General features: G+C 29.3%; 1 long non-coding RNA gene across 2 annotated transcripts; it reads left to right on the forward strand.

Annotated features, from left to right (window-relative positions):
• Window positions 1–231: 231 nt before the first annotated feature.
• Window positions 232–7,858, forward strand: LOC128393309 (uncharacterized). Of its 2 annotated transcripts, XR_008326119.1 has the most exons (5): window positions 232–518; window positions 747–862; window positions 1,409–4,438; window positions 4,664–4,760; window positions 6,910–7,858. It is a non-coding gene; the product is annotated as an uncharacterized LOC128393309 (long non-coding RNA). The 2 variants fall into 2 exon arrangements; XR_008326118.1 differs by lacking the exon at window positions 6,910–7,858 and having other exon boundaries at window positions 4,664–5,107.
• Window positions 7,859–24,795: the final 16,937 nt, after the last annotated feature.

A 24,795-nucleotide genomic window follows, 5' to 3' on the forward strand; every position in this document is an offset into this window, starting at 1 on the left:
ATCGAAAAGTTTTCTTTTCGTTTTCTAATTAAAACAAAAAGATGATAATTTATTTTGATTGCGAATTAAATCATGATGGTTATTGTTTTTCTTTTATTTCTCTCTCTCAATTATCATGTGTCTCTCCTCATTCACAAGGTATAATTGATTATCTTCGGTTATATTGTTTTGTTTCTCTCTCTCTCTCTCTCTCTCTCTCTCTCTGATTATTTAGGTTATCAAATTGATGATAATCGTTTTTGGAAGTTGCGAACAGGAATTATTTTAATTTTCCATAGTGTTTAATTGCCTGATTGCCTGATCGAAATCGTTGATGGAATCATGTTTATCGTCAATAGCTGAATAGTAAATTCTACCGATAAAGACATGATACCCAAAAGAATATTTCTAGATAGATTATGGATATTATGGTATTGGAAGAAAGAAAAAAGGTGATTCAGATGATGATGGTTCCTCTCTCTCTCTCTCTCTTTGGCTTTTATTTTTAATATCGATGGACAATTGGATATTCACCTCATGTATGTATTAATATTATTATCATAGCATCAAACTATTTATAAATATCATCATTCGGGGAAATTGGATAATCATCATTTCTCATCTCTATCAAGTCATCATCATTGTTTGGGTTTTCTCTGTGTGTTTGGTAAATGATTGGAAGCCACATCTAACTTGTTAATTTCTTCATCTCGTTTTTGCCTCTCTCTCTCTCTCAACCTATTACCTCCCTCCTCTACCCACTACAGTTAAACAGCATGAAGAAAAAGCCTGGATGATGATGACTATTACATGATGGCGAAGATGAAAATGTAATTGCTGGTCAGAAACATCATTTTCATAATCATCTTTAGTACAATGATAGGTAACAACATTCAAAAATTTGTTCTCTCTCAGTCAATTTCATTTATTTCATCTTTTCTCTCTCTCTCTCTCTCCAAGTAATCTTTTCACCTTTAACTAAATCTCCCAATATCATCATCATCATTTCTCCCACTTTTTTCATCTCTCTCAGTCAGTGTTTTCTTCACAACATCATTCATTTACCTTTATTTCACTGTCTCTTTCTCTCTCATTTCATCTCATTTCATCTTCTTTCTCCCCTGTCTCTCTGTCTCACCATCAACCTTCAAAACTCATTCTCCTTTAGCTCTCCCCTCTTTTTATTCATCCATTCATCTTTCCTTTATTCTGATTTGAATGAGCCAACAAAAAACGATTCTTGTTAAGTCCCGAGAAAAAAACCTTATATGAAAGTCTAATAGGAGAATAGCCTGAAGCATTTACTCAAAATTACTTTTTCTTGTAATTTTCTGTCTTCTTTTTTTTCATCTCATCTTTTTCCTCCTTCTCTTACTCCCTCATTCTTTATAAATATACTTATTTCATTCATTTCTTTTCTTTCCTTCAGATTATTAGATGATGCACTTAAGTAGTCCTGATTTTCGGATAACTGTGGACCTTCTTATTCTCTCTCAATCTTCCGTTGCAATTCTGGCTTCTTCAATTCTGTGAATCTCCTTCTCCCATCCAACATCACTTGGATAAATGTCTTCTGAAGTTTAGAGAAGGAAAAAGCCACTAAAATTAAGTGGTTACAATCAGAGAGAGAGAGAGAGAGAGAGAGAGAGACAACGTTACAGAATTTTTTCTGTAACAAATTCTATTCTTAAATGAGGAGACAATCAATAGAAATTGTTTTAACATTGAAAGAGAAAAGGAAAATGTAAAAAGTTAAAACAAGTCAACATTTGCCCCACTCATCAAACAGGAAACATCATCTTCCTTTTAACTTTTATCCTTCATCTCTCTCTATGACTTTTCTTACTTTCTTTTTCCTTGATAACACACATAAAATACCGATAACCTATTCAAGATCATCTCTTCATCACCTAAAGAAAAATACAAAAGGAAGTCAATGATGATGGAGAGTAGAGAGAAACAAGATCAACAACAAGGAAGTGAAATCAAGTGCAAAGGAACATCTGAAAGAGTCGAAGGGAAAAAAAGAAGGCGAGATGAAAATGATAATAGTGATTTAAAATAATAGAAATTATGGTGAAAACTAAGAATAGGAAGACTAAGGTGGCAAAGAAATTGAAACTTTCAAGTATTCCAAAGATGACTTGGAAATTGTGGAGAGGCAGATAATCTAGATGATGAAGATATAAAGAAATTGATGCAACATGAAGAGTAAACATTGAAAGGACAAGAGAGAAAGAGAGAGAGATTCAAAAGTAGAATACAAAGAAAAAGAGAAAGAGAGAGAGAGAGAGACAACCATAGGATAAAGAAAGAGAGATCGCTGATGAAAAGAAATGGAAACTGGTGATGAGGATGGAGATGAAGATAAAGACAGAAAAAGAGAAATTCGGAAAATAATAAGCCCGGAGTGTGTTAGGTTAGTGTGAGTTCAATGTAGAGAAAAAAAAGAAGGAAAAAAGTAAAGTGAAAAAGAACTAGTTCGACCAAGAGGACTGATGATGATGATGAAAAGAGGAAGAGAGTGAGAGAGTGAGAGAAAAAAAGAGAGGAGGAAGATGAGAGGAAAACCCTAGGAGATGATGATGTAGAGAGAAAGAAGAGAGTGGAAAGAAAATGATCAAATGAATAACATTTTTTTCATCGAAACCCACTACCCATTCAACCTCCTTCTCTTTACTCACATTTCTCATCTCTCCCATAATTTTCTCCCTTTTTCATCTTCATCCTTCTCATCCTCATCTTTCCGAGGGGGTGAGAGATGATGGAGGGCTTTAAGAGTAAGAGAAATAGCAAAGAGAAGGAGAGAAAGAGAAAGTGAAGATGAAGATGATAGACAGATCAAGTTATGCAAAAGTGTCGTTAACAAAGATGAAGATAAAGATGATAAAAGCAAGAGAGAGAGAGAGAGAGAGAGAGAGAGCATCAACAGTAAATGATGAAAATAGTAAAAGGATTTACCCGAATAATAATAATACAAACAGACAATCAGATAGACAGACATGAAAATGATGTATTATTATTATTGGTGGATCATTCAAACAATCATCTTCATCTCCATCTTCAAATATTCATCATCATCACCATCACCACCCTCATCATTCAAGAAGACAAAGAAAGAAAGAAAATCCTCTCTAATTGAAAAGAATCAGAAAAAAAGAAACTATTACAATAATCTACATCCACCTTAACCAAATCTCAACACCTTAATTATTTTCTCTCCACATTCAAACTCTATGTTGATAGATAACTGTGAGTCTCTCACTCTAATCAAACAACATCATTATACTGCTCCCTTATCTCATTATTATCTTCATCTTCTTCATCGTCATCATCATCATCTTCTTCTTCTTCCTTCCTTCTCTCACTCTACATCTTCAATTTCCTTTTTGTAGCTTTGGCAATTGAAATTGATGAAAGAAAAAAAGAAAGAGATGAAAAGTAATGAAAATCTGTAAACAAATGAGTGACATAGAATCTTCATCTTCTAATCTAACTCCTCATTAGTGTAATTGTAATGTTGATGATGAAGATAATCATGTATCATTAAAGCAATTAGCTAGAGTAATAACCATGATATTAGTTGAAGATGAAAATCACCTAAGTTCTTTGTCTTTCTGTAAAAGTTTTTCTAATTTGTATTGGATTCACAATTTTACAACTATAACTATTATCATTTGAAATGATAATCGTATTCAAATTGTTACAATCAACTCTCGATATTTGCAATTAACAAAAAAAAATCGTAAAATGTTATATATCTTAAGGCCACTTGAAGGCCACAAGAGGTAATCATTTTGATCCTGTTGAAGCTTCCGAACATGAAACTCTCACGATTTTCTTATGAAAATTATCCAATTTACTTTCACCTTATCATCATCATCATCTTCATTATCATCTCCATCCTCATCTTTATATCTTCTTCCTGATCTTCATCTTCATCTCCATCATAAACAAAAACAAGAAAATCTTATTCACTTTACAATCGTGACTAAAATTTAACTCCGATTACAACATGATACCTTTTTTTTATCTTCTTCACCAATAATCCTGAATATCACCTTAAATGTTTATTCAATTTCTTAATCCATTAATCAAATATTTAGAAATTAACTTGATATTAGAACAGAAACTTTTTCTTTTCGAAAACTTTTCTATTTAAATGAATTACCATTGGTAATAAGATGATGGATCGACATTTTTTAATTTCTTTCTTAAATCAATGTTCTCATTTTCTCCTCATTAATTAAAATCCTCTTTCCCAATCAATTATTATTTTCTTCTTTAAGGTTAATGGTCAGTTTAATGTTATTGTTTTCGATGGTCAATTAATGTCCAGTGAAAGTACAGAAAAACAAGAAGGTAATAAATTTCAAGTATCTCAAGGCTTAGTTGATATAAATGGAGCAAAGTAAATAATATCTTGGTCATTGGTTTGGGTCACAAATTATATTACAAGGTAAGAGATTTTTTTTTCTTATGTATTAACTGATTTACTATTGATGATGATGATGATGATGATTAAGATATTTGTCAAGGTAAATAATTCATATATCATTTGAGACACTCGGAGATATGTTTAATTTACTGTTGTCTTTGTGGCTTATCAAGTTCATCATATTCAATGTTTGTTTGTTTATATGATTTACTTTGTATTTAATATTGTTTTTTTTGTCTCTCTCAGGTAAATATGCCTCAAGGTGGACCTGTGATGTTTACCTGTTTATCATCGTTACCTGAGTATATAAATCAGTCCATTGATGTCAACAGCAATCAAAAAGGTAAAGTAAAACTTTGCCATTTATGCAAAAACCAAATGACTCTGAAAATTGAGTTGATATTCAAACACCTAAGTATTAATATCAATACTTTTCCAATGGACTGACCTTAATTGCTTCATGATTAGTTGATTTAATTTGATTACGGGTTTAATTTTCCCTTTTATCTTGACCATATTAGATTTTCTGATTGTCATCAAGTGTACATTTAAACTTTAACCTCTTCAATATGACAAAATCATCACTAACTAACCAATAGAAACAATTAATTTGTCTAGATTGTTGCTAATTGGATCCATACAATTAATTGTTGACTTATTTACTGATTATAATAACAATTAAAGTTAACCATTTAACCTTAATCTACATCTTGATTGAGTGTTTTATTTCAATTATTAAATAGTTATAATTGATTCATTGATAATAATCAAGATGATGATGATTATAATTATCATCTTGATGATGATTGTCACTATTTAATCATTGGGAAGGACATTAGATTGTATTTTTCTTCAACGTATTAATATATTAGTTAACAACAATTTCCTGATAATAATGATAAATAAATTCAATCTAAATTGATTAACAGTTTCCTGTCTTGTCATTAGTTAATTGTATCAGGAAAAAAAAACAAATTGTTCCTCTTTGTTTATCATCATTTCATTTGATTGTTGTTAAAGGTTAGTAAACATGATTCCTTAATGATTATCAATTATATGAAATCAGAATCACACCTTAATTTTTGACGATTTAGCTTCTTATTGATTATTAATCAAGATCATCATTAAATCAACAGAAATTAAATTATCTGTTAATTTAGTTGAGTAAATAGTGTTAAAAGGACTTTGATTTAAGTTTGTTTTTTTTTCACCACAATTTCTTGATTTTTTTAATTGAATTTCAATCTTTTATAACTTGTTTTAATTTCTTTTAATCATTTGAGCAATAATTAATACTCTTAATTGAATTAACCCGCTAATTATCATGACGATTGTGATGATTATTTTCACTTTACCCGAATTAAATTGCTCTAAGGTAAATTAAACAGTTTTTCTTTGCCCAATTTAACTTTTAATTTGATTTAGTTAACTAATTATCTTCTTGTGATCTTATCTGTCAGTTATTATTTCATTAAATACTTCAATTGATTAACAATTCATTGGACTACCAACATTCATTGATTTGAGACATAATTAGCTAATTGTATTATGATCTATGCTGAGGTCAGAGCAATTTAATTTACAATCAATATAATACCTGACTGATTAACGGTTTTGATGATGATGATCAATAATAATCAATTGAATTTAAGTTGATGAATGGTAATGAATTTAAATTGATGAGTTGACTATTAAATCAATAATTTTAATTGTCTCATTAGTTTATGGACTACTTTCACTTTCTTTACACTATTAACTTAATTTTCATGATTAAATTAAATTGTGATTCTGATTGTTGATCGTTGGTAAAACTTTTAAATTGTTAACTATGAAAAATTTACCTCAATGTTTGTTGGGTTTATAACAATTTATTTAACTAAACAAAGTGAGAAAGTTAATCAAATCAAATTGTTGTTTATTTCTGTTGCTCTGAATTAAATTGTTCAACATATTAATCAACAGACTAAACAATCAACTTAATCACGTAGCATGTAATCATTATGTCCTGTTAGCTGATTTAATTTAATCTAAATCAATCAAATACTAATCACAAGGTACCAGACAACAATTGAAAGTTGGATAAATTTTCATTGTTTAATTGTTAATCAAATTCATGATTAAAGAGTTAATTGTAATGAAAAATTTTCGTACCAAATTTGATTGATTAATAATAATTTTAATTCCTTCTCATGAGAAACAACATTTAAAACCTTAAATTGTTCATTTAATTTCAACAATTAACATTTCTCTCAATGATTGGTTCTCATTGTAAATTCAAAACCTCCAACTACTTATGTTTTTATTAACAATTAACCAATTTTTAATTATTAAATCAATTTACTTTAATCACGATTATTATTGATTAACAGTTAATCTTAAATCGTTGAAACTATTAAATTGTTACCAACTAACCCAAATTACTAATACAATTAACCAATGGAGAGCAACAAAAAGAAATCACTTATTCATATATTTTGTTTATCTATCAACAGATCAGCTGATTAAAAGTGGAATTGAACAATTAACATGAAAACGATTAACAAACGTATACAGATAATATATTGATAATGATAATGATTCTGGTTAAACCATTAGGAAACGGAAGTTAATCAATTAGGATTGAAAAGATAATTATGAATCTAACAATCTCTCAAATCTGAAATGATGATGAATGGAAACCAACAAGGAACCAGAAGATAATGATGATAAAAATGATGAGGATAAATATGATGAAGAGAATGAGAATTAAGTGAATTGTGAAAGAATCAAGTTTTTGATTTATAAATTGCTTCTAGGCAAGAATATAATCTTACTTGCTCCATCATAATAATCATCATCTCTCTCTCTCTCTCTCTCTCTCTCTCTCTCTCTCTGTTTATCTTTGTAAAAAAGTTCTGATCCTACTTTTGACATCATCATCCTCATCCTCATCTTTATCTTCATCTTCATCCGCATCTTCCCTTCACATCAATCTCAATTAGGAATAATTTTTTACAGAAAGTAATTGGAAACAATAAGAAAAGTGAATCGAAAAACTTTTTCTAAGTTAATTCATCTTCCAATTCACTTTTTTCACCATGATAATATTACCATGAATTTGTAGGTAACCCTCCTCAATATTTGATTGCTCATGATAATTTATTAATCACTTGTTAAATTGTTCACTCAAAAATGTGTAATCATTTATATATATTAATACAATTTGATAATTTTATCATTGATCATAAATTATATTAATAACAATCCTACTTATCAACAATTAACTTTGAGATAATTTTTCTTAGGCGTTAAATCAACGATGATGGTGGCCAGTTAATTATCATAATTTAAGTTAATTGTTTCAATTTCATTGGTGGCACTTCAATTTATTAGCCATCCATTTAACACTATCAATATAATTATCAATTTTAATTACTCACTTATTTTATACTAGTACATGTATCAGCTAAGTGTAATTTAATTTAACCTTTAATTGTTTTTAAGCCCAATCAACAATTAACTTAATCACCAACGCATCTATTTTTTTTCATCACTGATTGAAAATATTTAAATTGTGTGACATATGAATGTATTGTTTTTAATTGTAATCAATCATAATCATCCTTGAAATTGATATAATACTACAATCAATTAATTGTTATTCAAAATAACAAAGACCTTGATATTTGAATTATGATGATAATTAAATATCTTGGTTGATTTAATAACAATAACAGTTACTTTTAGTTTATATTTTGATTCTGTAATTGTTACAATCAATGATCACTATTATTAATTATGATTAACCGATTTTTTTTTCTTAATTGTGATAATAAATAATAATTACAATGATTAATAACCTTATACCTCTTCCTGTTAATTGTTAGTAGGTCAAATGTAAGGTGTATGTTAATATATACAGTTAATGATTGTTATTACGTTAATTTAATTAGTTACAGTTACACCAATGATGATTCAAGGTTTTCATCATGAGATCTGAGTATTGAATGAACTTTTTATTTTATCTTCATGAGTAAAAGTGAAATGGTTTGTCATTATTAATTCTTGATGTATGATAATTAACAGGATGGTGATGATTATATCGTGGTGATGAACATTTAATTGAAACAATAAGATGATGATGATGATGATGATGAGAATCAAGATGAAGATGAGAAAGTTTTTCATCCATTAAAAAAAAGTTTTATTTTTCCACTACGATATCAGATTTGAATTCTAAATTCATTGTTATCATGACAATGTTATTATTACATTGTGCTTGATAATTTAATGGATAAGTTACTCATCTTTTATCATCCCATCAGAATTGAAGATGAAAAGAAATGGAATTGAAGTTAAGATGATGAAGGAAGACAAAAGAGAGAGAGAGAGAGAATTGAAAAAAATTCTTAGAATAAGATGATGGGATGAAATGAACCGTTTCTGTTTCTTTTCTCATTCCTTCCAGCATCTTCATCTTCATCTTCATTCATCATCATATTGTTTATATTGTAATGAGTATAAACATCAACTGATGATGTAAAAAAATCTTGACAATGTCAATATTTTACTTTATCACTTTTCCCTCTTTACAGGTAAATAGTATACGGTGGAGATGATTAAAGCTCTTAGGGTGGTAAAAGGCTGGAAATGATGTTAATCCTTGGGTGTGGTCATTGCCTTAGTGTACATATTTTGATACTTTGTTTCTGTTTGATTTAATCTCTGTGCTCATCTCACGTTTTTTTTGCGCAGACTGAAGCAACAATTAGTCATCTATATTGGATTAATACGTTTTTCTGATTGTGCTAGTTGATTGTTTGTTTACAAATGCAAATAAATTCAAATGTTACCGTTTAAAGTTTACGGTTTTCTTTTTACATCAATAGTTATTTTCACTCTTGTTAGTCATGGAATCTAATGAAAGAGGGAAGAGATCAGGGAAGATACTGACTACTATACTACCAGAGATGAAGATGATTGTGCTGATGATGATTAAATTTGTGAGATTTTAAAAGGTGATGGAAGATTATTAAGTTTGCAATGAAGAGAAAGATTCAAAAAAGAAATGTTTCAATGGGAATGGAGGAAAAAAATAGAGGCAGAAAATTATTCGATTAAAGATGCGGAAGCAAAGAGATGGAGTTGGAGGAGGATGAGAGGAAAATATGATGATAACTTTTCATCTTCATCTTGTTCATCATTTTTGTCAAAAATTCTTGGCTTATGTCACCGGAATTTTTTTTCCTCTCATTCTCAACATGATGTTTGTAGAAAAGTTTCATTCTTATCATCTTTTCAATGAGAAGATGATGGAAAAGTCAACAATGGATGATAGTTAAATCATATTATCAACAATCATCAACTTTTTCTCAGTTGATTGTTGACCTTGTTGCCAGATAGTTAATTGAATAACAAGTTGTAACTTTTATAATAATTTCTGAGCACAAAAAAAAACAACTGAAGATGCATTTGAATCAGTTAATCAACGTGAACTAAAAGATTCAATTAAAAATTGATTGATTATAATGCTGATTAACCATAAAGATAAAAAATATAATTTAATTTCATGTTTATAACAATTAAACATAAACCTGATTACTGATTATCGGCTCATGCAAAGCTAAACAACAATTGTAATAATACAACAATTAACCAGAATAAGACTTTGAGAACAAAAATAACTTGATGATTATTATGATGATGGTTGATAATCACAATTAAAGTGACATTTTAAATACGGGTTTTGTAACAATTTGATTAATATGATAGAAAAAAATTTCAGTTAATTTAATTGCCAAGTTAATTTGATCAACTTTTCTGATATCAACGCCTTCAATTCATCATCAATACTATTGAATTTATCCTTTCAAATGTATTATCATCCTTTTGATTAGCATCCTCATCCCTAGCAACCCAATAACCTGTCAACATTGTTTATTTAATGATAACTGTGTTTAAAATGATTTCTCTTGATTGTAATATTTAATTAACTATTTAAGGTTAACAACAAGGTTTGGTTAACATACAGTTGAGATAATCTTAATCTTTATCATCAATTTTTTGTTTTCCTTGAGGATCATCCTCATCATTTACCTTAATCAACGCGATCCCTTTGTTACCTTGTTAAGTTCATTGATCCAGGATTGGGAAACAATTTAGTTGATTGTTGTTGTTAACTAAATTTTTTTTACTTTAAATGAATGAAAAAAATGTTGATTTCCTTGTAAATGGATTAACTTTGGTCTCTTTTGTTTCTTGTGAACAAACAAAAAAAACTGTAAAATCTTATTTAGAACCAGTATATCACCAGGTAGAAAGGATCATCTTTATCCTCATTATCATCTCCACCTTTATCTCCTCATTATCATGATAATATTTAAATTTTCTTGTCGACTCTTATGAAACTCGGTTATTCATGATGAAGATGCTGATGTTGATTATGATGAAGATATGAAGATATGAAGAGATGAAGGTGTAATATTAAAAAGGAAAACAGTTTAAAAATCTCAATCCAATTGTCTGTTTATTAGATTTCAAATCGCATCCTCATCCATTTTGTCATCTTTATCTGATCGTTGTCTTGAACACTTACTTTGTTTACACACTTCACAGACTTGTGATTCTTCACCTTGACCAACATTCATCTCTCATCATCATTTACCGTTATTTATGTGATTAAAATTATAACATGTAATCAAGATGAAGATGAAATGAGTGAACAATTTCCTTTTGTTCATCCTTATAAAATCATTCCACCATTCAATTCAATATTCATTGTCCATCTTAACCTTCATCTTCATCTTCATCATCAATATGATTCAATGCTCATTACTAAGGTAAATACAGTTATGTATTCAGATAAACTTAGTTGCCTTTGGGAATCATCAGAATCATAAATGATGATGATGATCATGATTATCAGAATGTTTGAATTACTGGGAAAAGTTATGAAATTGAATAACATGATAGTTATGCTGATGATTTCGAGGTGATAATGAAGATGAACATTATTATTGTTATTGATTGAAACAAATTGAACAACAATCAGTAAATAATAAAACCCCTTTGGAATCAAAATAATGTGTTGAATATAATATTTTCCAATCATATTCAGTTATCCTTCCCTTGTCTTTTCCCATGTAATATTCATGAACTTTTATTCAGAAATGTAATATCCAAAGAATCGTGATTAACAATAATATTACATATGAAATAGAAATGATATTTTTTTTCCTTCACAGTTTCGATTTCAGGTGAAAATCATTCTGATCAATAAAAGTTCATGGTTCCTGAGTCCAGACAGAAGAGCATGTTTCATATTATGGTTACAAATATAACTGAATGAACCAACATGAATATCTTGTAATGGAACCTGAAAATCATGAATACATCATGATATTAATGTTTTCTCATTCATTTGATTCAATCGTTAACTTGATTTAAATTGTACCCAATCAAAATTACATTGTTGTTGGTTTTATTGGCATTTTTATCTTCCGCCATCATCATCATCATCATCACCATGATAGTTGACACATTGATCAGTATAATCTTTATATTCATGAGCTAACACTTCAAACATGAAGATGAAAAGATCAAGATGAAAACTAGAATACAACATTTAGTGAGTGGAAACAAAGTCTGTCCTTTCATCCAATTAGTTAAAACTGGAACAATTTAGCTAACTGTGATTCCCAATTGACCATAACTCAACAATTCCAACCCAATAATTAGCCTGAATTGATTAAACTAAATCAATCGACAAATGATCCAGACCTTTTTAGTTTACATCATTCGGACCGAATTTGGTTAATAACAATCAGCCAATATTTACTAAATGCTACAACTATTAAAGGTGTGGTCAAGTCCATTTGGTCAGTATTGATGGTTGACCTTTCACTTTGTAAAATCTATTGTATTTCATTCAATACTATTGTCCAGTCTACGTTAATAAAAGACTGACCAGTTGATATTGAGATTTGTAGGTTAAGCCAAGAAAATGAAGTTAAAAAAGTTTTGACTTTCGCAAAATTGGGCAAAAAAATAATGAGAAAGATGAAACTTTTTCTTTCCTTTACAACTTTTTATCTTCCATCAGCATCTTCTTCATCATCATCTTCTCTTCCTCTCCTCCCAGCCTATCAATTCTTGTAAAATCTCAAAATAGCCCCAGGCAAACGTTTGCTTTCCTTTCGCTCAACAGGTGATGCGAAAATAAAAAGATTAGAACTTTTTTTTCTTGTCGAATTTTTCTCTTTATTATCTTCCCTTATCATCCTCCCCTTTCTTATCTTCATCTTTTATCATCTTAAGCTTTTAATTGCTGATCAAGGTTAAAATGATTTCCATTACACCATTGACACTGATTAGTTGATTGTTACAATTTGGATAACATGTTATTAGTAAAAAAAAAAGTCTTCAAACTTCAATCAAATTAATTTTAATCTTAATTTTTTCCTACATTAATTAACGGTTTTAATTGTTGATTGTTAGCAAAAGGTAATTAGATACACTTACTCTCAGTGATTATTATCATATTAATAATGAGATAATTAATTGATTATCAATGTTAAACAAGGGCTACAATTAATTGTGTTCATTAATCAACATCAAATCCTTTCAAGAAACGAAAAAAAAATCAACAACTAATTGTTGATTTTAATCTGATTAACAAGGTAAAATTTACAAGCAATTTAACTTGACGATCAAGTTAATTAAATATGATGAACACAATTAGCTAACTAACCCATAACCCGATACATTTAAATTTGAATGATTGCCAGAAAGATAAATATTAATACTTTTAAATTGTAACAATTAAAAGTTTTTGGCAACCATTTGTATCTTACCTCTGTGTTAATTGTTGCCGTTAATTGTTTACAATTGATAAATGATACAAGCAAGTGTTAACTGTCAGCTTAAGTTTAATTCAAACATGATTAATTTAATTGTCAAATGATAAACATGGTTCATAAGATGAAAACAATTTAATTCAGTTACATTAAATTGTTACAACAATAATAAAATGTTGTTGATGATGATGATAATCAAAGATGAATGATTAATTCATTCAAACAATTTAAATTGATTAATTGTCATGATTGTGATCAAGCAACATCAGTGTATCAATAACGATTATGTGATACAATTGATTTAATAACAATAAAATTTGATTAATTTGGTTGATTTAATTTACGTTCAGTTAATTGAAACTAGAGAAACAGTTAATCTATCATCATATAGAAATTTGTCCAATTTAAGTGACAATTAATGAAGATTATTAAATTGAGACCTAATCATGAACAAGAGAAAAGTTTAATCAACAATTAACTTTGTTGACGAAGAAAAAAATTCTCATGGAAAAAAAAACTTTCCTCTTTAGCCTCAAGGTAAATACAGGTAACAAAAGCATATGTTTACCTGGAAGATAATGATAAGTATATAAAAAAGGTGCTTCGAAAATACCTGAGACTGACCAGCATATGGTCAGTTAAGTAGATGGTCAAGTTTATGTGAAAGTTGATGGAAAAATTGTTTTCCATCAACCTCAATATCGATGTGATGAAATTGATTCTAATTTTGATAGAGTTAATTGGGTTTCTCTTTCTCTCTCTCTCTTGTTATTGATTCATTAATCACAATTATTAGATTGGAAGCAATTAACTCAATTTGATTGGAATCAATAGAAAAAATCGTCTGAAAGTAACTTTTCATTTTCGTTGATTGTTCAGAGTTTAATCAGACTCATGGTAACGATTATCTTGATAATCAATGATTAGTTATTGTTGATTATCATTAAGCATTGATAATCATAATCATCAGAATCATTACTAAAGTATGAAATATTTATAATGATTGTAGATTATGAAAAAGATAATGAGTTCTTGCTTTTCAGGGTTCATCAGAATCAGAATGAAATATTATCATGTTTTTTCATGGCAATGATGATGATAATTCTGAATCAATGAATGAAATTATCGTTACGATTATCATTAGTATTACAACAATCAAGAATCATTGATAAAAGTTAACTAGGAAAATACAAAATACTATTACATTTATGATGGAAATTCACTCATTTAGAATTGTTATTACTTCTTGATCACCATGATTTTGAATCCATATCATGATAACAACCATGGAAATCACTGATTAAGAAACTAAATACATTCAACTATACAAAGTATCGTTAGAATAACAAAACATATTGAACAGAAACTTTTTTATTTCCATGAAAAGAGAAACTGATATTTTTCTCATAAAAAACGAATAAAAAGAAAGTTCTGGACAATATTTTCGAGCAATTTAAAAGGAAATGGATTCCAAGATGAAGAGAAACAGAATTCACATTATTTATTGTAACTTGATCTTAATGGACTAACAAACTGACCATAGTGTTTGCCACGAAAATTTAATACATTTTGTACAAAAAAAATGAGAAGACAAATAAAAGTTTCAGAGTAAAAATAAAAGTTCAAATCGTCATGAAAATCACCATGAAGTCGTAACATACAATTAACTTCATATCTAGTCCAATTTAGAAAGAGAAGAAAAGAAAAACTTTTTGCTAGCAAAATCACAGCTGAAAATTTCAGAATACTACAGGGCTTTTCAGGCATTTCCATCGAGATTTTTTGCAATTTTCTCGATGACTATAAGTCCTGAAGATTCAAGACTCGAATGATATGAGTCTGAGCGATACTTCTGCTATAAAAGATCAAGGTCATTCGAAGGTAATTGCATGTAAGAGTCTATTCGAAAACACTGGTGTCAAGTCTTCAGTTTTTATTAGTGTTCTCAACTGTTGAGATGAATTTTCTGAGATTTTCAACGAAATATTTTATGACCTGCAGTTACAATGAGCTTCAAACTCATCGCCAGTTCTGTGAATAATCCTCGGATGATATTTCATAAATAATATCTCTTTTGATCAAGGGGAGAAAAACGTATTCAAAACACTTTTGTTGTTTAATGAAAAACTCAAACTTTGGCCATGATAGGGTTTTAGTGCCAGCGATATTCACTGAAAGGTTACAAAGGATATAAAGAACGCCGAGTAAATCGAAACCCTTAGGAACTGGTTTAAAAATCAATTCGAATGAAATTTTCAAATTTAAAAGTTAGTCTAATTCGCATCATGTGAATGAATGAAAAAACTCGAGGTAATATAATATAAAATTTCAATACATGAGCGTTTTTCTAGTTGATTTATCATAACTACAAGTAACTTAATCATCAGAATCATTTATTATCATCAACAAAAGTATCTAGAGGTTAACCGAGGTAAAAGTTTACGTTCACATTGAACAATGTTAACCTTTCAATCTGGGCCAAAGTCCTGGGATAAGATTACGTCTTGTGTATTTATCTTGTTGTCTTGACCTTGTTTGACCTGAGGTCATTCAGTAACAGAAAAAAATAACAGGTAATCATAATAGTAAAATACTACAATAAAAGGTAATAAAAATAATTTTTAACAACAAGAAAAATGCTCAATACAAAGATAAGCGAAAACGAGTTACAACTTATCATCATCATCATTGTTATCATCTTATTATTATTATTATTATCTGAGAATTTTATCTTCTTTATCATCCTTATCATCATGAGCTCCTCTTTCAATTGCAATCTAATTTATCATGTAAAAATGAACTGATCATAATCAAGATTAAATTACTTGGCGATTGAAAAAACGTATTCAATACTATTAAAATACAGGAAGTAATTTCAGTCAATCCTGATCAATGAATAAATTGTTACAATCAATTACTGATTTAAATCGTTTACCTTATGGATTATGACAAATGGTGGTAATTTAAATTGTAAATTAACTTGATTATTTTTCTTTCTTCTTACAAAAAGTTTTATTTTTAGTCTCTATGGTAAATCGTAACTGAATTGGTTAATTGTTATGATTGTTTCTGGTGAATTTTATCAATTATTATGGTTTATAATACATTTGATTAATTTTGATTAAAAAAATGAACTCATTCAATCAAAAAATTAGTCGATAATATTGATCATGATTAGGAAAAGTTTTCAATTTGATTTTATTCATTTGATTGCATTGATTTTTTTCAGTTTTGCAATTTAATTTAATTACCTGGAGGCTATTCAATGCCTCTAAATATCAGCTACTGTGTGTTGTTAATCATCATGATTATCAAAAATCAAGTTGATCAACAATTTGATCAGTAGTATCATCATCATCATCGCCCACTTGATTAATACATTTAATCAAATAAATCATCATTAGTTTTCATCTCTCTTTATAGTGTAATCCAATCACAATCAATTTAATTGCTACAATTGTCAATAATTGTTACAATTAATGAATTAATTGAAAGTTATTTTAAGATCTTCGATAAACTTAATCCAAATTGAATCAGTTAATTGTGATTACAATCGATAATTAATGTTTCAATTTTCTTTGATAAAGTTATGAAAAACTTTTTCTCCTTGTTGTTGATTCTTAATTTTGATTGCAATTAATTAACTCTTTCTTAATATTAATAATTAATTAATTAATTTTTCTTCTCTTCCCATGTAATTATGATGAATCACAACAATTTATAAATTGTTGAGAGTTGATTAAGCTACGATTATCAAGTTAGTCATTAATTTCCTTTAATTAAATTAACTTTTTTATATTCGAGCAAAAAAACTTCAAGTTAATGACAAACACTAATCATAATTTTGTCTTTAATGATAACAATTAACGCAACAATTGATTAATCATTTAGATTGCCATAATCATAACAAAAAAATCTTTTTTTTCAAATCAAATTAAATAAATCAACTAAATCAGTTAATTTGGCTAACTCTTTGACAATTTAATCGTTGATTATAAGTTAATCATTTGAATCAATTAACTTTTTTTCGGGTTAAAATTAAATCAGCTAACTGAATATAATCAATCATCATGAAAATTGTTAATTGTGATGATTAACGATGAAAAATTTTGGCAAAAAAAGAAATGTAAAAACTAAATTAAGAATCACAATTAATTAACAAAAAAAAGTGTTCACAGTTGATGCAATTAAATTAAATAATAATCACGATTTTATGATAACAATTTAGGTAATCAAACAATTAAGATGATCATAAGTCAAAAATTAACATGACAAATATGATTAACCTTGATTGTAATTTTAATTTGGTAAATCAGATCAGTAACAATTAACAGTAATCATAAACCATAATTTGCAATACAAGTACATGTATCAATAAAAAAAACATCCAGTTAATTGTTATGATTTAGCCAAAGTGATAATGATTAAGACTCCCTATTGATAAATAATGTTTCTAATTATATGATGTTAAATTAAACTGGTTAATTGTAAATAATTTAATGATAACGACCTAGTTATTAATCAATGGCCTCTTTTTGTATAATTGTTATAATAATATTCACAATTTGTTAATGATGAACATTTATGATAATGATTATTGTTGATGATTTAACAACAATCTCATTGGTTTTTATTGATAATAATCACAATTGACCCAAATATCAAATGCTAATCATGTTTAACACTAATAATAAACAATTCAAATTGTTTGTAATTACAATTGGTTATGGTAACAATCAGTAGCCTCCTAAGGTGGTTTACTAAATTGTTCACTCAAAACGATAACAATAATCACATTAGATTGGAAAATAATCTTAAAATAGAAATGAACAATTTTCTCAAAAAAGAAAACTTTTTTTCTCTATTCGATTTCTACTTCATCTTTTTTATTTCTGATGCAACTGAAAGAGAAAAAGAAAGTGGGAGCCAAGGTTATCATTTATCATCTACTAGAAGATGAACATGATGAATTCCATGGTGATGATGTTCAGGATAAAATTTTCTCTCTCTCTCTCTCTCTAAATAATGATAATTGTTTTTTCTTCTTCTCGTAATTGGAAAAGAAAAGTTTATCTCATCTCTACCTACATGTTCATTTGATATGTTTGTCTTGTTTTGTCTTCTACTGAGGATTCTGATATTATTCATGATAAGATGATAAGATTGAGAGACAAATAGTCAGAGGATTTAAATGATGACGATATGATTTAATCCGGTTTTCAAGATTATCATAAGTAAAATAAAGATGAAGATGATGATGATGATGATGGTTGAAACAAATGGAAGAGTCATCTTGACAGCTTTTCACTTTTATTTCAGAAATCATCATCATCTAAAAACCATCCAAATATCATCATAATCATCATAAGCAGCATCCTCATCCTCATCATATTCACTATTATCATCATCTTATTGCTCATTTAGAAAACAGGATTTGAACCTAAAAAAAACCTAAAAATTGTTTTAACTTCTTGACGGTTACTTGATATTTCAGATTCATTATATTAACGATAATATTTAGTTACAGGTTATTTGTTGATTGTAAACTATTTGACAGACATTGCTGTTAACTGATCATCATAATCCCGATTATCGGCTGAATCTGAATCCATCATCTTTATGAAAATTATCATCTCAAGATCAACATGAAATAAAAGTAATAATAAAGGTTCAATATTTTCCAATAAGCAAATCAACTAGTTGAATAGTAATATGAATGTTTACCTGGATATTGATTAAGATGATTATCTAAATTGCTATTTTTCAGCATGTCCATGGTTTAATTTTTTCTATTTGTTAATTCATTTTTGATGAGATTCAGATTTTCTAGTAAAAGTAGAAGAAATTTTTTATTATCTAATGTGATTAAATCAATAGGTAAATTGACTCGTCGAGTTAATTGATTGATTAATGATAATTTAATAAGTTTAACAACTTAAGTTTGATGATTTGTCCACTCAGCAAATTTTTGTCATCATCTAATTAACTAAATCAATCAGATATTAATCTTCATTTGATTATCTCCGCGTCTATGAAATCTTGCTAAATCTTATGATTAACTTGCTTTTTGTCAACGGTGATTAACTTAAACATGATTAAGGCCTATATTCATCAACCAATTGTAATTAAAAGCTATGATAAACTATCGTGAGATCAGCCTGATTCCGAGTTAAGACTAAAATTTATTTCACCAAGCCCGATTAACTGAATCCCGATTAAATGATGATGATTTTGGGTTGTTGAATTCAAATCAATTAAATATTTATTTGATTAAATAATTGTCCCTAAAAGGCGTTTTTTTGTGAATAATCTACGGCAACGTTTTTTTGTTTTGAAATTTAAATTGTGATTAAAATTATTTGTTTATTATTGTGAGCAAGCAAAGAAACAAACAAGAAATGTTTTCATTCTTTTCTTTGGTTCATTTTACGCAAAATATTTTCTCTCGCCGTCTGCACTCTCAAATCCCCAAATATTTTTCCTGTCAGTGACTTTTTTCTGTGTAAATTGACCTTTAATTTCGCACTTGTTGCTGGCATTGATAATGTTGAAAAGAGCGCGATGTGATCTGACTGAGAAGGTGTTGGCTCTAATTCAATCATTTGGATCATCTTGCATAGATCAGAAACTATTTCTCATAATAAGTCGTAATACAGGGCTATTCAACTTCATTTTACGAAGGTTTTTAGTTTTAAGTCAAAAACCAGTGAGTTTGAAAAGATTAAACATCGTACAGATACATATCAGGACTGAAGGTCAACCTATCTAGAGGTCAACTGAAGGTTTTTTTGAAAAGAAGAACAAAAAGTTATCCCATCTTTGAAGTTTTGCCCCTGTGAGTGTTAAAGCAATTTTCATACCGAAATCAAAAACGTTGGCACGATTTAAGGGTTTAAAAAATCGCGAAGCATCATTACCAACACAGGGAGCTAAACCAGAGATATTAAAGCTGTGGATGTAGAGTCTTAGGTCTTCATCACTAGAGATGTTTTGAAATAAAAATGTCCACCTTTCTTGTTACAACAAACGTGTTTATTCTCTTAATTTATTGATAGCCAGTGTTGGTTAATTTCCGACCAATTAACAATTAACGTAAATATTTATAACAATTAAATGAATAAAAAAATGAGACATCACTGATTAATACATAATCATTACTAATTTAATTCTCTTTTTTCTAATACAATTACTTGCGATTATCAAGTCATCATGACAACTGATAAGTTTTCAAGAATTTTGTTTTTTTACTACAGATCGGTTGGTAACAATTATCTAACTAGATTATCTATCTATCCAATATCATTACATTTCCGTCAGCTTATTTTTGAGTAGACCCTTCGAATGGTAAAGGAGCATTCCAATCTCCTTCAGTCGGTGCTTCCATTGGAGGTAATTTGAAGATGGATTTAGTTTTCCTTTTCTTATTTGTTGATCGACCATCTCTTTTTAACCCTTGTGAAGATGGAAAATAGAATTTGACCAATTTCAATGACGCCGAGCCACCAAACAGGTGTTGGATATTTACCACCTCAATTTTCCATTCCCTTAAATCAGCCGATGTGATTCCAATTTTTTGAAGCTCTTTATCATGTGAGTCAAATATCAGGACTCTTTTATCTGCGCAGGCCAGAAGGATATTCTTTTTAATCTCCTCCAGAGATCTACCATTTCTTATTTGTTGAGCTTGGACGATTGATAATGGAGTTGTAAGGTAATTAACATCATCGTTTTTAACGAAATCACTATAAATAACTTGAGCACCTTAGGAAGCACTGGAGAACCAAGCAGCGAGGACAACTAATTGAGCTTTTCCATCCTTGGAGAGAGATCCTTCACTATCAATGGGCAAATTCTTCTTTGGATCACCCAATAGGGTTAAGCTTATCCAAAACATTGAAATCGAGAACGCCCATACTTTTTCAGAAAATCGGATGATCTTTTCTGTCTTTTTGTCGATAGTCTTAACGTTTTTTTACCAGAGATTACTAGGTTGACTCTTGGTTGATCAGTACGATATCTCTTGAGCCAAGGACAAGTACCTATTAGGTGGTCACCTTCGAGGCAAGCGGCACAGAAATTACAGTTTTGTTCAGAGTGACTATGCCTGAAGCAGATGCTACAATGATTTTCTCTTTCTCTGCCCTTCACTGGACAATTGTTTAAGAGTTTCATCAATTGTAGGTCGCCATATGAAAGGAAGTTTCTTAATTCATAATTAGATGTTAAACAATATTAACAATAATCATTAACTAATCACAATTATTATAAACAATTAAATAATGTTATGAATATAAACTTTAAGGTTTCATGTTGATTAAGGGAAGAGGGAATGGGGACTGAATTAACAATACAATGTATATAACATTGATACAATGTATAACGAAGAACTTGCAGAATATTCTAATAATCGATATCATATCGTGACAATTAATGATGACCATGATATTCATGGTCAATGCGAGGCATGACGTATTTAATCCATAGATATATTTATCTTTTTGGTTTGTTTTCCTCCTTTGAAAATCAATTGAATGAAATTCTTTTATTGGTTTAAATAAGGTAGATTTTGTTTGTACAGGTTGAATTCCAACTCACCAGGGTACCGAAATTTAAGTGGTGGACTTTTTTCAACCTTTCTAAAATGCTCTATTTAGTTTCAACTACCTATTCAAAATAGGTATGTTAAGATTCACTCTTTACCTTTCCAAAAGGCTTTTAATTAGTACAGAATTACCTATAAAAATAGGTAGATAAAGTTTTCATATTAACCTTTCCAAAAGGTTTTAATTGAACAAAAGAATCTATTCAAAGCAGGCAAATGAAAACCTATACAAAGGTGTACAGATTATTAACTAATTTAACTTAATTTAATTAACTTCACACTTATTAAAAAAATAAAACAATGTAAAATTTCTCCCCGTAAGGGTGCCAATTAACCACGTACACAATTTAAATACGCTGATTAAAACAGTACTTATTTGGTAAAACAGTTGAGTAACATCTACAACGATTTCATAAAGAAAAAATGGCCGAGAATTGGCCAATATATTGGAAGTGAGGAAGATTTTCTTGTCTCTCATCTTCTGCATCTTCGACAAAATAATCAAATCAGATCAACCAGGTAACACGTGAGAGGTGGAAAGCTATTCATGCATAAGAAGGAGATTTCCAAACGACATCAAGAAGAAATGTTACGAAATTGTAATTGTAAATGCCCAAACAATGAATTAATTCATTTATAAACTTTGCGCAATACAGTGTATCAGAACGATGTCCCTCAAAACAATTTGAACATTCTCGGGATCCTCGAATACAGTTGTTATTATTAGCTACTCTAGAACAATCACCACAAAGAACTACTGGGTGACAAATAATACCTTGTTTTTTTAAAACTTTTTATATTTTCGTAATTACTTGACAGAAATTTATTTTTCATGTCTGAAATTGAAGAAGACACTTCAAAATTATGCATAAATATTTTCAAAGTGCCCTCCACCTGATTGATTACTCGCCTCCAGGCGACGAAGGAAGCCTATGTAAACACGATTTAGTATCTCATCGTCGATGTTTGCAACTTCATTTTTAATGGCTGATTCGTGTTGATTTAGGTCTTTTGGGTTTCGTTGATGCACTCTATCCGTTAGATAATCCCATCGAAAAAAGTCATATGGGTTTGAGTCTGGGCTATAAGGTGGCCATTCTATTCCGCCCCCTTGAAACGCTGGGTATCCAAGACCAATAACACGGCCTTCAAACTTGGTGGCCAGGTTTCAAACACATCGTGTGTTCGATGTGGAGTAGTACCATACTGCATGAACCATGAATCAGCTGTAATTGTGGCTCGAGTTAACCATGGGTAAAACCGTCTTATCAATATCTGCTTATAAAATTCTCCTGTGACAGTTTCTGTGAAAGATGTGAGGTAGATAGCTTTCCGAGAGATGGCAGCACATGCTGTTAGCCTTATTGGATGAGCCGTTGTGTTTTGTGTATAGTATGGGTTCTCTATAGCCCAAAATCGCATATTTTGTTTATTGACATATCCAGTCAAATCAAAGTGAGCTTCATCTCTGAAAATTATTTTTTGAACACCTAGTGACTCATTCTCAATAGCATCATAAACTTTTTTTGAAAAGTCAACTCGTTTCGCCTTATGAGCTTCCGTTAACTTTTGATGCACCGATATTTTGTATGGGTGGAAATTAAGAAATTTTTTCAACATAACTCGTAAAGATTCACGGTTTAATCCAAGAATCTGAGCTGTTCGGCGTATTGAGTCCGTTGGATTTTCGTCAAAGTGAGCTTCCTCCTTGTCTAACACTTCAGGGGTTGTAACTTCGTATGGTCTTCCTGGATTTTCACTACGTCGATCATCCATGGACGAAGTTAGAAGAAACTTCTTAATGAGACTATTTGTCATAATTCATGTAATAAAACAAGAAAAAACTGACAGTTTTAAGAACTGACAAAAAGATGAGAAAATACAAAAATCGTAAAAATTGAAAAGTTAATAACTTACTTCTTTAATGTATAAGGAAGACAATTGAGATCATTCCCGTAATGACTTTCCATTGCTTGTACGGCAGCAGCTTTAGATATCGATATGGAAATCTACCGAATCGTTTGAACAATTCTGCTCGTAAAAGGGACTTTACGAGGATGATGTAATAACAACTTTGGCCAGGTACTAAAACTGGTTTAGTACCTGGCCAAATCACCTTGTCTTACCCTACAATTTTACCCCTTCTCTCTCTTCCTTTTCCTCTAATCCACCATTTTGGTGAACCAGTTGAGTTGGCACCTTGATGGTGTCCAATTCAATGTAATTGTAGTCTCTTTTATTTTAATAATCTTAAATAATAAATTTACCTAAATAAGTTTTCTAGATTGTGAATATTGACTATTCTGTTTTTATAATACATTTTTGGATTTAAACCAACAAATTATAACTAAATTCTCTCTCTTTTTCTCTCTACTTCTCTCTCTCTATTAGTCTCTTTCTCTTCTCATCGCAGGTAATATTTTTATTTTGTTGATTTCTCAGTCTTTTATGATTTACAATAAATACTGATAAATAAATGAAAGGCTTCGGTCATTATCAATTTATTATTAACATTTTTAATTTTTAAAAATGAAAAATCGTAAATTAAAATGAAGATTTTAAAGGATAAGATTAATTATTTGGTTGCAATAATGAAATTTAATATTCTTCTTTTTGGATAACGTTTAGATTGTTTGACGTTAATAATCCTTTATTTAATTTAATTGTAATTTTGTCTGGAAACTGATCAAGTTAAGTTTCAATTGTGTTGAAAAATTATCGTTGATCGTTATAGTTGATTATCGAAATCAATCGAGTTTTGTTTTGGAATTGTTCACGTAACAAATATTTCGAGTTCAAGTTCAAGTTCAAAATTGGAATCAATTGTCAACAATTAATCGATTGAATATTCAATAAGTTAAAATTTTGTTCTCGCCTGTAACCCTGGAACCTTAACAAGATGATCCAAAGCCGAATACCCAAACAGATAAACACTATAGCCT

This window comes from Panonychus citri, unplaced genomic scaffold (genome assembly GCF_014898815.1).
Source record: "Panonychus citri isolate SS breed McGregor unplaced genomic scaffold, ASM1489881v1 Contig00138, whole genome shotgun sequence".
Taxonomy (NCBI): Eukaryota; Metazoa; Arthropoda; class Arachnida; order Trombidiformes; family Tetranychidae; genus Panonychus; species Panonychus citri.